This window comes from Meles meles, chromosome 4 (genome assembly GCF_922984935.1).
Source record: "Meles meles chromosome 4, mMelMel3.1 paternal haplotype, whole genome shotgun sequence".
NCBI classification, from domain to species: Eukaryota; Metazoa; Chordata; class Mammalia; order Carnivora; family Mustelidae; genus Meles; species Meles meles.
Genome location: NC_060069.1, coordinates 13,080,035 through 13,093,265, shown reverse-complemented (window position 1 = coordinate 13,093,265; position 13,231 = coordinate 13,080,035). Strand labels below are relative to the sequence as shown.

Sequence of the window (13,231 nt, the reverse complement as noted above, 5' to 3'; positions counted from 1 at the left end):
TTATATTGTCACTTGTTTTCTTGATTACTGTTCCACATCATGAAGAAATAGCCATCATTCTCTGAATACTATTGACACTGTAGAATGACTATATATATTAACTGTTAAATAAACATATGTTTGTCAAATGTGCATATCTTGGAATAGTTGAAAGATATTTGAATGTCTTTCATTCTAAAGAGCCATCCATAGAATAAAAATGATCTGTATTTTTACAAAGGAAAAGTGAGAAATAGAGACTTGGTTTATTTTAATGGTGTAATAATTTTTAGCTCAACCATACAGAAGAAGCATGTGGCTATATTACTGTCCAAGGAGGTGTTGATCATATTTAAGTATATTTCACATGTATATTGTATAGTTTGAAAATGAGTTGTTGGTAACTTTTCAGGTAAGATTGAAAATTAAAATAAGCAAATGCTGTATCGGAATGTAATAAATCATTTTCTTTATAAACAACGAAAACATGAATTGTATTCAATGTTAGAGCATAAAAGTTTCTGTTAATCTGCCTAGAGATCATTGCCACATTCATTCCCATTTTTTAGAAATCATACCTTGTTATTTGGTTTTAATAGCCTATGATGCTAAAACGTGTTTTAAGTAATTTCTTTTGACTCTGTTTTAGTTATAGCTATTATAATGTTTTCCAGTTTGTGCTTTTTGTTTCACATTATATTACTTAATTACTTTTGTCCTTTTGTGCATCTGCTGAGCCACCAATAAGTTCAAATAGGTTATAAGGAATAAACTAATATAGAATGAAATCTGGAGGGAAGTGGTGGTAATGTTTAGTAATTTATTATATTAAGAGATTCTTTAGAATTAGATAGCTGTTTAAGATCAGTTTTCATTCTTGCAAATTTCATACAGGTTATATCTATGTCAGATATGATTATTGGAAGAATATTACTAAAGGTGATATTTTTCTTTATGCAGAAAGCTATGGAAATTAATTTTTAATTCACAAATAATATATACTTTTTATACTGGTACATCAATATTCTAATTTTACATTTTATTAACGCTATGGAATCCTTTTCAGTGAAACTGTTTTCCACATTTGTTTTCAAATGTCAAATTTCCATTTTTTTATTTTATGTAATTTCAATACTTGGTATTATTTTACTGTGTATTAGAATAGGATGTTCATTATATGTTCATTATCTGAACACTTTTATGTCATTTCAGTGAAATTAAGTTTAACATGTGATTTGTTTTATATTGAGGTGTTTTGATTTAAAAATTTTTGTATTATAGTGCCATTTATTGTAGGTATAATGAAATGACTTCCTTTCTTTCAAGAGTTAAAACAGGTGATAGAAAAAATGATTAGTGAGTAGGCTAACAATTATTCTCTAAAAGCCTAAAATAATATGTTATAAATTTTTTTCAGGTTTCCTTTCTCATTGTTGGCTTTGGTTTAGGATTTCGTCTGGGATAGAATGTTTGAAGCTATTTCATTTATTTTTCTAGGTATTTGCTTTTTTGCCAGCATCTCAGTTGAGGGAAAGCTCAGCTGATCTCTATTTCTTCATTCTTCTTTGCTTCTCATTTGCCAATCAAGACTTGTATTTTGTACTGAGTCCAAAGTCATCTTTGACCTGTTACAAGAGCATGCATTTTCAAGTGTCAGTTAGATTTGTGGATCAATAAAGGTCTCTTGAAAGGTAAGCGTATATTTATTCAAAATGTACATTCAAAATTTGAATACCATCAATACCTGTCTAAGTCTGTTTGGGGTGCTCTAACAAAAATACTATAGACTTATAGACACCAGAAATTTATTTCTCACAGTTCTGGTGACTGGGAAGTCCAAGATAAAGGTTCCAGTACTTGGTTCATAGACCACCATCTTCTTTATGTGTCTTTACATGGTGGAAGGAATAAGAAAGTTCTCTGGGCTCTCCTCTTATAAGGGCCCTAATCCCATTCATGAGGGCTCCACCCTCATGACCTAATCACCTCCTGAAGACCTCACTTGAATACCATTACATTGGGATTTAAGATTTCAGCATATGAGTTTTGAAGGGACAAAGACATTTATCTGTAACAATATCCTTATTATAGTAATGTGTTCTATAGATTGATGTATAAAAAGTATGTGTGTGTGTGAGGTAGAGAGAGTTTATACGTATTTCCATGTTTAGATTGTAGACTTCTTCAAGGAATGATGTTATTCTCTAACAGTTACTCAGAGTTCCCCGATCAGTTTCTTTTCACTTTTTATATCTAGTCACCGGTTTCCAATCTTTCCTAATTGTTTTCCTTCTCTTTTAACCAAGCCTTAAGAGGAGACTTAGAAATGTTTTCCTGCTGGGAGACTTTTAGCAGTTTCCATATAGAATGCTTTTTATATCCGTATCTGTCTCTTGTCCCTTTGGCACCCCACCCCACCCTGTTCACTGAATTTATTAAAGGAGTAGCAGAAGTAGAACTATTGAATTTGGAGTTGAAGATATCTCAGGTAGGAGGCATTCACATTTTTTTTTTAAACTACAACCCATTGTAAGAAATGAATGTTATATTTATGAGCCATTTTCCACAGGTATACATGTACCAATGAAACAAACAGAAGTTGAAATAGTTTTAACCCTAACTAACTGGAATGTGTGCTATGCTCTATTCTATTCTAACTTTTGTATATTTCATTTAATACATGCCCCTGCCTGTAACTGATTTATTTCCCTATCTCATAATAGATTGCCTTTGCAGTTTTAAAAACCATACTTTAGATCTCTTATATGTTAATGACTAACTCAGGACATAAATGGAATCAGACAGTTTGTTTTCTGTCTCAGTCAAGCTGCCATTCCTCTTGTCTTCTCCATGCTTTTCATCTCTCTCCATATTCACTACAAGCTATCAAATGGTGTGGTCAAAGAGCTGAGTAACTGCTGGAAAACACCAGAACACTTAACTTGGTTCTTCTATAGTGAGAACACAGGTACAAATGGTCAAATCTCAAGATTTGAAAAGGGGCTAAATCTTTGATAGAATCATCCCTCTATAGTAAAGTGTATATTTCTTTATCCTTGTGTTGCTTATTCTGTCAATGTAAATTTTACATGAAGGATGATGCACTGAAGCCATTCCTCATTTAAAGCATTTTTAACTTGTTTTAAGTCTTGTATATCAGTTTAGAATAACTCAGATCCTTTCCCAAAGTGGCCTCTTCTACTACTCCTTCCTATCATATTTAACATTTTTATCCTTTCAAAAATTGTAAACATTTTTTTTTCTGATTATAAAAGTTGCAGTAGAAAGGTTGGTATATATAGAAAAGTAAAAGAATGATAAAATTTATTCCTAATGAAATGCAGCAAAAGGAATTCTAAAAGGAAAGTTCATGATAGTGATAAATGCTTACAGTAAGAAAAAAGAAAGAGCTCAAATAAAAAAAACCTAGCTGTATACCTACAGGAACCAGAAAAGGAAGAACCAACTGAGCACAAAATTAGAAAAAAGGAAACAACAAAGAGCAAAAATAAATGAAAAAGTGACTAAAATGATAAGAGAAAATATCAGTGAAACTAAGAGCTATTTTTCCTTTCTTTTTAATTTAAAAAATTTATTCAGAGAGCGTACACAAGTGCAAGTGAGTGGGGGGAGGGCAGAAGGAGAGAAGCCCCAAACAGACTTCTTTTTGAGTGTGGAACCTGAGGCAGGGCTTGATCCCACTACTCAAGAGATCACCTGAGCCGAAATGAAGAGTTGGATGCCCAACCAGCTGAGCCACCCAGGTGCTCCAAGAACTTTTTTTTTTTTTTTAATACAAAATAGACAAAACTTTATCTAGATGTAGAAAAACGAGGACTCAAAAAAAATGAAATTAGAAACTATGGAGGAGATTTTAGAACCGACATCACAGAAATACAAAGATCATAAGAGACTACCATGAACAATTATACACCAACAAATTACACAACCCAGAAGAAATTCCTGGAAACATACAACTTATGAAGACTGAATCATATGAAATAGAAAATTTGAACAGACCAGTCACTAGGAAGGAGATTGAATTAGTATTTGGAAACCTCCCAAGAATATCTCGGCTCATTCTACAGTTTGGCTGTTGTGGACATTGCTGCTATGAACATTGGGATGAATGTGCCCCTTCTTTTCACTACATTTGTATCTTTGGGGTAAATATCTAGTAGTGCAGTTGCTGGGTCGTAAGGCAGCTCTATTTTTAACCTTGAGGAACCTCCATACTGTTTTCCAGAGTGGCTGTTCCTGCTTCCAGGCACATGTTGTGATGAGCACTGGGTGTTACACACAACTAATGAATCATTGAACACTACATCGAAAACTAATGATGTACTATACAGTGGCTAACTGAACATAAAAAAACAAACAAAAAACCAATTTAGTTTTTCTCCCAAGAAAGAAAAGTCCAGGACTGGATGGCTTAACAGGTGAATTTTACCAAACGTTTAAAGTAGAAGTATTGCCAGTCCTTTTCACACTCTTCCAAAAAAACAATAGGAGGCGATACAGTTGACCCTTAAACAACGTAGGTTTGAACTGGTGTGAATCCACTTGTATATGTTAGAGTTATTGTTGCAGTGAGGAATTACAGTGAATGAGGTAATGTTCCCTATATATAAAGAGCCAATCTCCCCATTTTTATTTGGCCTAGTATTGGAAATTATGGTGAGAACAATCAGGCAAGAAAAGAAATAAAAGATATTCACATTGGAAAGGAAGATGTAAAACTATATTTGCAGGGGTATTATATATAAAAACCTTAAAGACCTCAGAAAAAATTGTTAGAACTAATAAATGAACTCAGTAAAATTGCAGGGTACAAAGTCAATATACAGGAATGTGTTGTATTTCTGTAAACTAACAATGAACTTTCTGAAAGCGAAATTAAGAGAACAGCCCCATTTAAAATTGCATGAAAAAGACTAAAATGTCTAGGAATAAATCAGTACACTGAAAATTATGACATTGATGAAAGAAATTGAAGAAGGTAGGAATAAATGGATAGATACTTTGTTCTCATGGCTTGGAGGAATGAATATGTTAAAATATCCATACTCTTCAGAGTAGTAGATGAATAAGATCTAATGTATAACATGGTAACTGTAGTTGATATCATTGTATTATAGAAGTGAAATTTGCCAAGAAATTAGAAATTTAATGTTCTCACTAGAAAAAAGTAGGTACAGTGATGGATCTGTTGATTTCATTAATCCAGTTAGTTTATCAGTTAATTGTTTTACAATGTATATGTACATCAAATCATGATGTATGCTTTGAATATTTTATATTACATTATATTGAGGTCAGTTATACCTAAATACAGCTGAACAAAATTTAAAAATGTAAAAAACCAAAAAAACTTCCTACTCCTGTACTATAGAGACGTACTGATCTAACATTTTAAAAATATAACCTTTAAAAAAAAAAATGTTACTTAGGGGTGCTTGGGTAACTCAATCATTAAGTGTCTGCCTTTGGTTCATGTCAGGATCCCAGGGTCCCCTGCATTGGGCTCCCTGCTTGGCGGGAGGCATGCTTCTCCCTTTCTCACTCCCCCTGCTTGTGGTCCCCTCTCTATCTCTCTGATACTCTCTGTCAATTAAATAAATAAATAAAAATCTTTAAAAAAAATGTTACTTGAACTTAACAGAGGAGATAACAAAACTAAAATGAAACTTAAGTAAGTGAACTTTAGATAAATACTTTGTCAAAACCATAAATACTCATTCCTAAGAGTCTTCCAAAATAGCATTCTTCTCTTAATGAAGACTATGAAAATATTTAAATATTTTGATAATAAGAAAATAGGGGAAAGTTTATCTAAAAGCAGAATATCTTTTTATTTCAGAGTCATTTCTTTTTTAAAAAAATTATCTCTTGAGGTGAAATTCACATAACTTAAAATTGAATAAACAGTAGCATTTAGCAAATTCACAGTGGTGCACAACCTCCACTTCTCTGTAGTTCCACACATTTCCGTCACTCCAAAGTAAAACACCTTACCCTTTTAACAGTTTCTCCTCCTTCTGCCCTTTCCCCAGTCCCTGGTATGTGTCAACCTGCATTCTGTATTTGAATGTGTCATAGGAATGGAATCCTATAGTGTGTGACCTTTAAGTCTGGCTTCTTTCACTTGTTGTACTATTTTCACCTGTTCATCTGTGTTGTAGTGTTGTAGTGTGTACGTACTTCATTACTTTTCATATTCAAATAATACTCCATTGTGTGTGTGTGTGAGTATATATGTGTGTGTGTATATATATATGTATATGTACATATATATGTACATGTATATACATATACGTATATGTATATACATATATATATATATATAAAAACATTTGGTTTGCTTCCACCTTTTGGGTGTTGTGAATAATGCTTCTATGAATTCATATTTACATATATTTCTTTGAATACCTGTTTTCAGTTTCTTTACATATATACCAGGAGTGAAATTTCTGTGTCATATTATAATTCTTTACGTTTTTGAGGGACCATTCAATTTTTTACCATAGCAGCCTCGGCATTTGATATTCCCACAAGCAGGGCATGAGGGTTCTGTTTTTTCCACATCTTGTCAGCATTTGTTATTTTCCCTTTTTTTCGATAGTCAGGATGATCATTATGATCTTAAGATCATTGTGAATGCCTTTGAGCCAAGGAACATTGTAGAGAAATAATTATATCCAATATTTTTTTGTGTAGCAATTATACATCAATTCAGAATATCACTTAATTGTTTTAAACCTTCCAGCTTTAATCAACATATGGACATTGTTTTCCAGAATAAAAGATTTAATACTTTTCTTCATTTTCTCAAAATCATTACTGTATTTTATTTCATATTTCTACCATGGTTTTTTGGGGTGTGTGTGTGTGTGTGTATAGTTCTTTGTTTTTAGCCACAGTTTTAAGATACTATGCTTTATGTTTAGTTCTCATAGGAGAACTATGTCTCCATTACTATGGATAGCACACCACAATTGTACTTCCATGTTCCTACATCATAAAATAACATTTTTTGTAAGGTTATCTATGTTCTCTCTGAAGAAATACCTCACTTATCCTGGACTTTCTATTTTAGTATGAACCAGTGAACCAGAGTTTCCTTGGCCTTTTGCTGAAGTGTCAGTCTCAGATTTCTTGTCATTGTATTACTGGATTAATTCTGGTATTGCTTGGATCTCATTGTCATCTTTATTCTTAGGTTCCTTTAAATAAATTTTCAAAAGGTTAAATGGTGAATGTTGTATTTTCTGAGCTATACATATTAAAATTTTTTCTTTTTTTTTTTTCCAACGTTTTCCTTTTATTCTCACAGTTGATTGATCATTTAGCTGGGTATATATTTCTAGATTTAAAATAATTTTTCTCAAAACTTTGAAGATTTTGCTTCATTTTTCAGCCATCCCTTATTCCTTCTAAGAAATTTGAAACTAGTCTCACTTACTGAAAAATGTTCTAGGTGATACCACAGTGAATACAAAATAGAAATTCTTCACTTCATTAAGCTTCAGTTTTAAGGTAGCAAAGTCCACAAGAAGCAAGATAAATACATTAAATATCTAGTAGGGTAGATGGTTGTGCTATGAAGGCAAATAAAGTAGGGAGTGGAGGATAAAGAGTTCAGAGTTTAGGGAGAGGGATGGAAATTTTAAGTAGGGTTGTTAAAGAAAGCCTCTCAGAAAAGGTAACATTTTGGTAAAAACCTGACAGAGACGAGGAGTGAGCATCTTAAGCAGAGGGAACAAGAGGCGCAGAGGCCCTGATATTAGAATATTGCTTATGTGTTCAGGAAAAATATGTTCATTGTGGCTGCAGCAAAGTGATGGGACTGTGGTAGGGATTAAATTATAGACATGACTGGGAATCTAGGTCTTTTAAGATGTGTATTTAGTTTTTATTTTGAATAATATGGAGAGCCATTGGTGAGTATCAGCTGGTTTATAGTTTTAAAGAATTACAGTTAATTTAAAATCAATTAAAATTTATTTTAAGAGAGCAAGGGCAGGAACAGAGCGATCATACAGAAGGTTAGAGATGAGAGATGATTGTGGTTTGAACAGAATTTACTGATGGATTAGATTTGAATTACACAAGAGAGCGAGAAAGAGGAGTCGAGAATGACTCTAGTAATGTTTTGGTCTGAATAATATAAAGTAGAGTTTCATTTGATGAAGAAGGGGAAGATTATGCAAGATGTACATTAAAGGGAGAAGGCTAAGAATTTGGTTTTGAACATGCTGAATTAGAGATGTTTATTAGATACCAAGTGGAAAGGTCAAGGAAACAGATATACTAGTCCAGAGTTAAGGTAAGAGGTCTGGGATAAAGGAAATAAGCCATGGAAATTGTCATAGATGGTATTTTTAAAGGGGTAATATTGATGTAATCCAGTAAATACAGCTGGAGGCAATTGAAGGTACTGACTTCGGAGCATTTCTAAGTAACAGGGTTAAGGAAAGTAGAATTAGTAGAGAAGGCCAGGGGCAGAAAACTCAGTGAGGTAAGAGGAAAACTTACTTGGCTTTCAGAAAATCTGAATGCTATTAAAGCTAAACATGTAAATATTTCAAGGAAGGGGACTGATCATCTGTGACATGTTACTGAAAGGTGAAGTTATGGATGAGTTGTGATTTGACTGTTGGAATTAGCAATGAGAGGTCATTGGTGACTTTGAGAAGAGTAGTTTTATTAAAGGACAAAATCTGATTGGAGTGGGTTTAAGGGAGAGTGGAAGGAGAAACATGGCAGCTTAACAGGGAAGTTGAAATTAAGGAAAAAAAAAATTTTAAGTAGAAGGGGAGTAGCATACATCAATCAGTATTGAGATTTCCTCAATGACGAGGAATAACACATTACAAGAAAATGGAGAATGGCTGAAGCAATATGTAAAAGTGGAGAGGTTGGGCTTAGAGCATAGTTGGTCTGTCCTTAATAGTAGAAAGGAAGGCAAAGATACATGCACAGATCCCTGTTTAAAAATCTTTAAAGCTTTAGAAAGTTTTGTACTGCTTTCAGGGTATGTGGCATAGAAGAGGCGTCATGATGACTAGTTGCTTCACACTTCTTTGGGATTATTTTATTCTGTTATACACTCTTGCGCTTTTTGTGTTAGCACTGTAGATGAGTGGTGGGTTCCATTTTAGGAATTTTGTGTTAAAAATTTTTTGTTGTTAACGGAATTAAGACCCATTACAAGCATTTATTAAAGACCTCTTGAAGTTTTTGAAACAATATTTGTGAAAATATTTCTATAATATGTCCTAGAGAACCATCAAGCTACATTAAGATCAGAAAGCCGAGCCACTGACTCCTTTCTCATACTAGCCTTAGGAAGTTTATGGTTCATATGCACTTATCAAAAATGTGATAAATTGCTTCATGTTCTAGATTGTTGGAACCAAGGGTGAAAGTATGAATGTAAAAATCCATGAATGTCAAGGGTCTCCTATGTTCTTATGACTCATATTTCTCCCAGTCACTGCAGCTTAGAAGTACAGTCGATGAATATGGGATACAGTGATAGCATTATTTTAGTGTTTTCTTTCTGGTATAACATGACTACTGGGATCACTAATGTGTTTCTGAGTTGCATAATGCTTTTCTTCCTGCCTATTCTTTTCAAATTTCCAGCTCTCTGTAGTGATGAAACTCCACTTCTGGCTGTAGTTATTGCTCATGATGTCTTGTGACATGATTTAAGCATATTGTTCACTATGCTCAAATATCATTGAGCTTAATTTAGTAAGGATAACAGGTAGGACAGGAGCAATTCTAAAATTAAAAAAAACAGCTTCCTTGTGCCTATGGTTCCCCATAGCATGTGGGTGCTGCACACTCTGCCTTTTCCTAAAACCTGGCACTAGATCACTGGGCTGGTGAACATTTTGAGTAATAATCACTTATATATTCATAAGACTACTTGTGCAGTTAGGACACATCTACTGAGAGTCAGGCTATTTGGTATATTGTCTGTCAGTTTACTTAGTACTCTGTCTTTGGGAGCACCTACTATTATGGATGTAATAAAAATAAGATGACTTGTGCTTTTTTTTTTTTTTAAAGGATTTTATTTATTCATTTGATAGACAGAGATTACAAGTAGGCAGAGAGGCAGGCAGAGAGAGAGAAAGGGAAGCAGACTCCCTGCTGAACAGAGAGCCTGACGCGGGGCTCGATCCCAGGACCCTGAGATCATGACCAGAGCCGAAGACAGAGGCTTAACCCACTGAGCCACCGAGGCGCCCCGATGACTTGTGCTTCTTGAAACTATTTTGATTCCCTTTAAATGCAGGTTCTAGCTTATTGCCTTACCTTTTAGGCAAGAAGAAAAGTTCTCTCATTTTCTCTTGGTGTGTACCCACATCACATCTTCGCCTAATATGTGAAATATATCTATTAGTTTGTAATGAGACTGCCAGTACTTCATGGATTGACTCTGAGAAGATACTTGAGGGAAATCTTTTCATGGATGAATAGTTTATGTGTCATGGACCAGTCCTTCATCATATTCTTAGCTGATTCCTGTTATATAACTTTATCATTTAACATCATTTAATGTGTCTCCTTCCCTGGGCTTCATACGTACATTTGTCCAGTGGGTGGCCATTTTGTCACCTGGGACTTGGTTTCTGTGTTTAGGTTACTGATGTAAACCGTTTGCAGTGACTTTCCCTTTATAAGCACAAACTTTTATGCAAAAATCCCAGCTATCTCATTTTTACACACTTGTGTTCCTATGTAAGCTAATATTGATACCTGTCCTCAAACCTCTAATTCTATCCTAATAGTTTTTCTAAGTTAAATAAGATGAACCATTATCTCTATGTGGTTTTACGCTAGTGGCATATTTTGAGTAACACATAAAGATTGTTCTTAAATACTATTCATTGAATTAAAAAACTTTACGTGGGGAAGATCTTTGGGAACATTAGGAAGGTGAAAGGGTAATTCTCTGTTAATAGGCTCTAAAATGTCATCAGCTTTGAGAGTAGAACCAATCTGAATTCATCTATTTATTTGATCAGCAGTTACTTATTAACTGTTTACTCTGTGGCAGGTAGTCCGCTAACTCTTAAATAAATATATCATTTTAAGATGTTTTTCTTTTTAAATTGGATGATGTAAGGAAAATCAATTTTCTTTTTTTTTTTTGTTTGCTAAGTTTATTATGAATTTTTTAGGTTTCGATATACATGTGCTGTACATAACTCTCACCTTTCAATAATGGAGAAACAGCCAACTCTAGATAAAACTGAAGTTTGGAAAATACAGAATCTGTTTCACATTCTCTTCCTCTTAATCACTTTTATGGACAGTGAAATTGACCAATAGTTTCAACTCTACTTTGCAGTTCTGCTAGTCCTTTGAAAGAAGCATCATGAATTGAAAGGGAGAAGTTATATGAACATATAATCAGACAAATAGACAATGGATCCTTTATAATTGAGAGGTGACTGTATTTCTACTTTACATAGAAATTTGAAGTTTTTACTCTAGGTGTTCCCATTTAGGCATACTTTGTAGTTTGTAAACAGCTGACTCATTTAAAAAAAAGAAATCTTTATAATTATTTGACCATTTTGAAACTAACATTTTATCTATTGTTGAGACAAAATAAAGTTTTGGTTATTAGAAATATGTGTTCAGAATTTTATAAATGACATGAACTAATTTTGCCTCAACTTAAGAGTTACTTAATTTTTTCAATATGTAGTGAAATATTGGCTGGATATTTAGAAAGCCTAAATTACTTGGAATGTATTTGAAACCTCTCTTCTTATGTACTTCTGTTCAAAATGTTACTTATTTTTGGATCATTTATAGTATAGGCTTGAAGTTTGAAGTTTTACATTTTCAGCCTTATAAAGACTTATAAATATATTTATGTTAGTTCTATTGGAACTAAGTAATTTTATCCACATAATTGTCATTCACCTGTAGTTGTCTGGAATAAAATTTCTTGAAATAGGTAGCCATTTTCTACATGAAATAACCATTTGAAAGTGTTTTTCATCTGATAGCATGTATTTTAATTTTTATAAGTTGCAGAGAGCAATTGAAGTATTTATGTAGCTAAGGGAGATTATCAGCTCAAGTTCAATAGTATGTTGTTGGACATTATTAAACGGAGGATATTTTATAATTTTTTAAAAATACTTCATTATTGTTATAAAATACATGTGCTTTTGTTATATCTTATGTGTTCATCTAATTTCCTATTGTAGTTACCGATTAAAAGTGAATTGTGTACCAGTGGGGTTCTAAAACCTTGACATTATTTTAATCTGATAACAAATGGGTTTAAGTTGATGTTCTTTCGGTTGTTGGCAACAAATCTAAACCTGTATTTTTTGGATTTATGAGGATAAGTCCTGCTTTGGCAATCTTGTAGATCCTCCAGAGAATAGTTAAACAGTGATTAATCATTGTTTCTTCACTGAGTGTGCAGAAAAGAATGGAAAAGCTGCATTTCACACTTCTGAAGCAATTAATCCCCATGATCTTAGCCAGGTTTGTCTTGTAGATAAGTCGGGATACAAAACGGTACCTAATTTATCAATGTATGCATGCCATAAAGTATAAAACACACAATTTATTTCATATCATTTATAGTCAAATGTAAAAAAAGAGTGACTTTGCCATATCCAAGAGTGTTTCCTACATTACCTTCATATAAACTAAGCACCAGAGATTACAATGGGATCCTGTTTATTGTGCACATCTGGTGCAGTCACTATGCATTTTCTCATTCACTTGCTGGCGTTTTTAGTGATTGTGGCATAAATCACCTTGCTAATCAGAAACATAAGTGACGGGAAGTCATCTCCTGTTTTTGAACAATGGGAAAAAACATATGGCTTCTCAGACAGGACTTGGCTGTTATACTATTTATGTGGAATTATATTCTGTATTTAGAATTTCATATTAATTGCAGTGGTTTGATTGAAGGCATTGAATACGCAGGGTTTGTGGTCAAAGTGTTTGTTTTGTACCCTTTCCATAACAAAGAAACAGAAGAAGGTAAAATTAAATGGCTTGTATTAATTTTTTTTAAATAAAAACTACTTTGGGAAGAGTTTTTAAGATTAAGACGAGGTAAAGAATATGTATACTTTATTAATGTGTGGGTGTTTCTATAGGCACATAGATACTGTAATTTTAAGTTATAAGTTAATTTTTAATTATACCTATTTGAAAACACTGCATGGATTAGAGTAAAAATTACTGTACTCTA

At 33.1% G+C, this 13,231-nt stretch overlaps 1 protein-coding gene across 2 annotated transcripts in view; it reads left to right on the top strand.

The window, feature by feature from the left end:
• The window catches only part of TBC1D5 (TBC1 domain family member 5), a 579,401-nt gene that overhangs the window by 156,175 nt on the left and 409,995 nt on the right, over positions 1-13,231 (top strand). The window contains exon 1 of one of the 2 annotated variants that reach the window (XM_046002328.1): positions 1,477-1,670. The exons of the other annotated variant lie outside the window; for it this stretch is intronic. The gene's annotated coding sequence lies outside the window, so the exon portion shown is untranslated. Of the gene's footprint in view, positions 1-1,476; positions 1,671-13,231 lie in introns of those variants that run through there. 2 annotated transcript variants of the gene reach the window in all.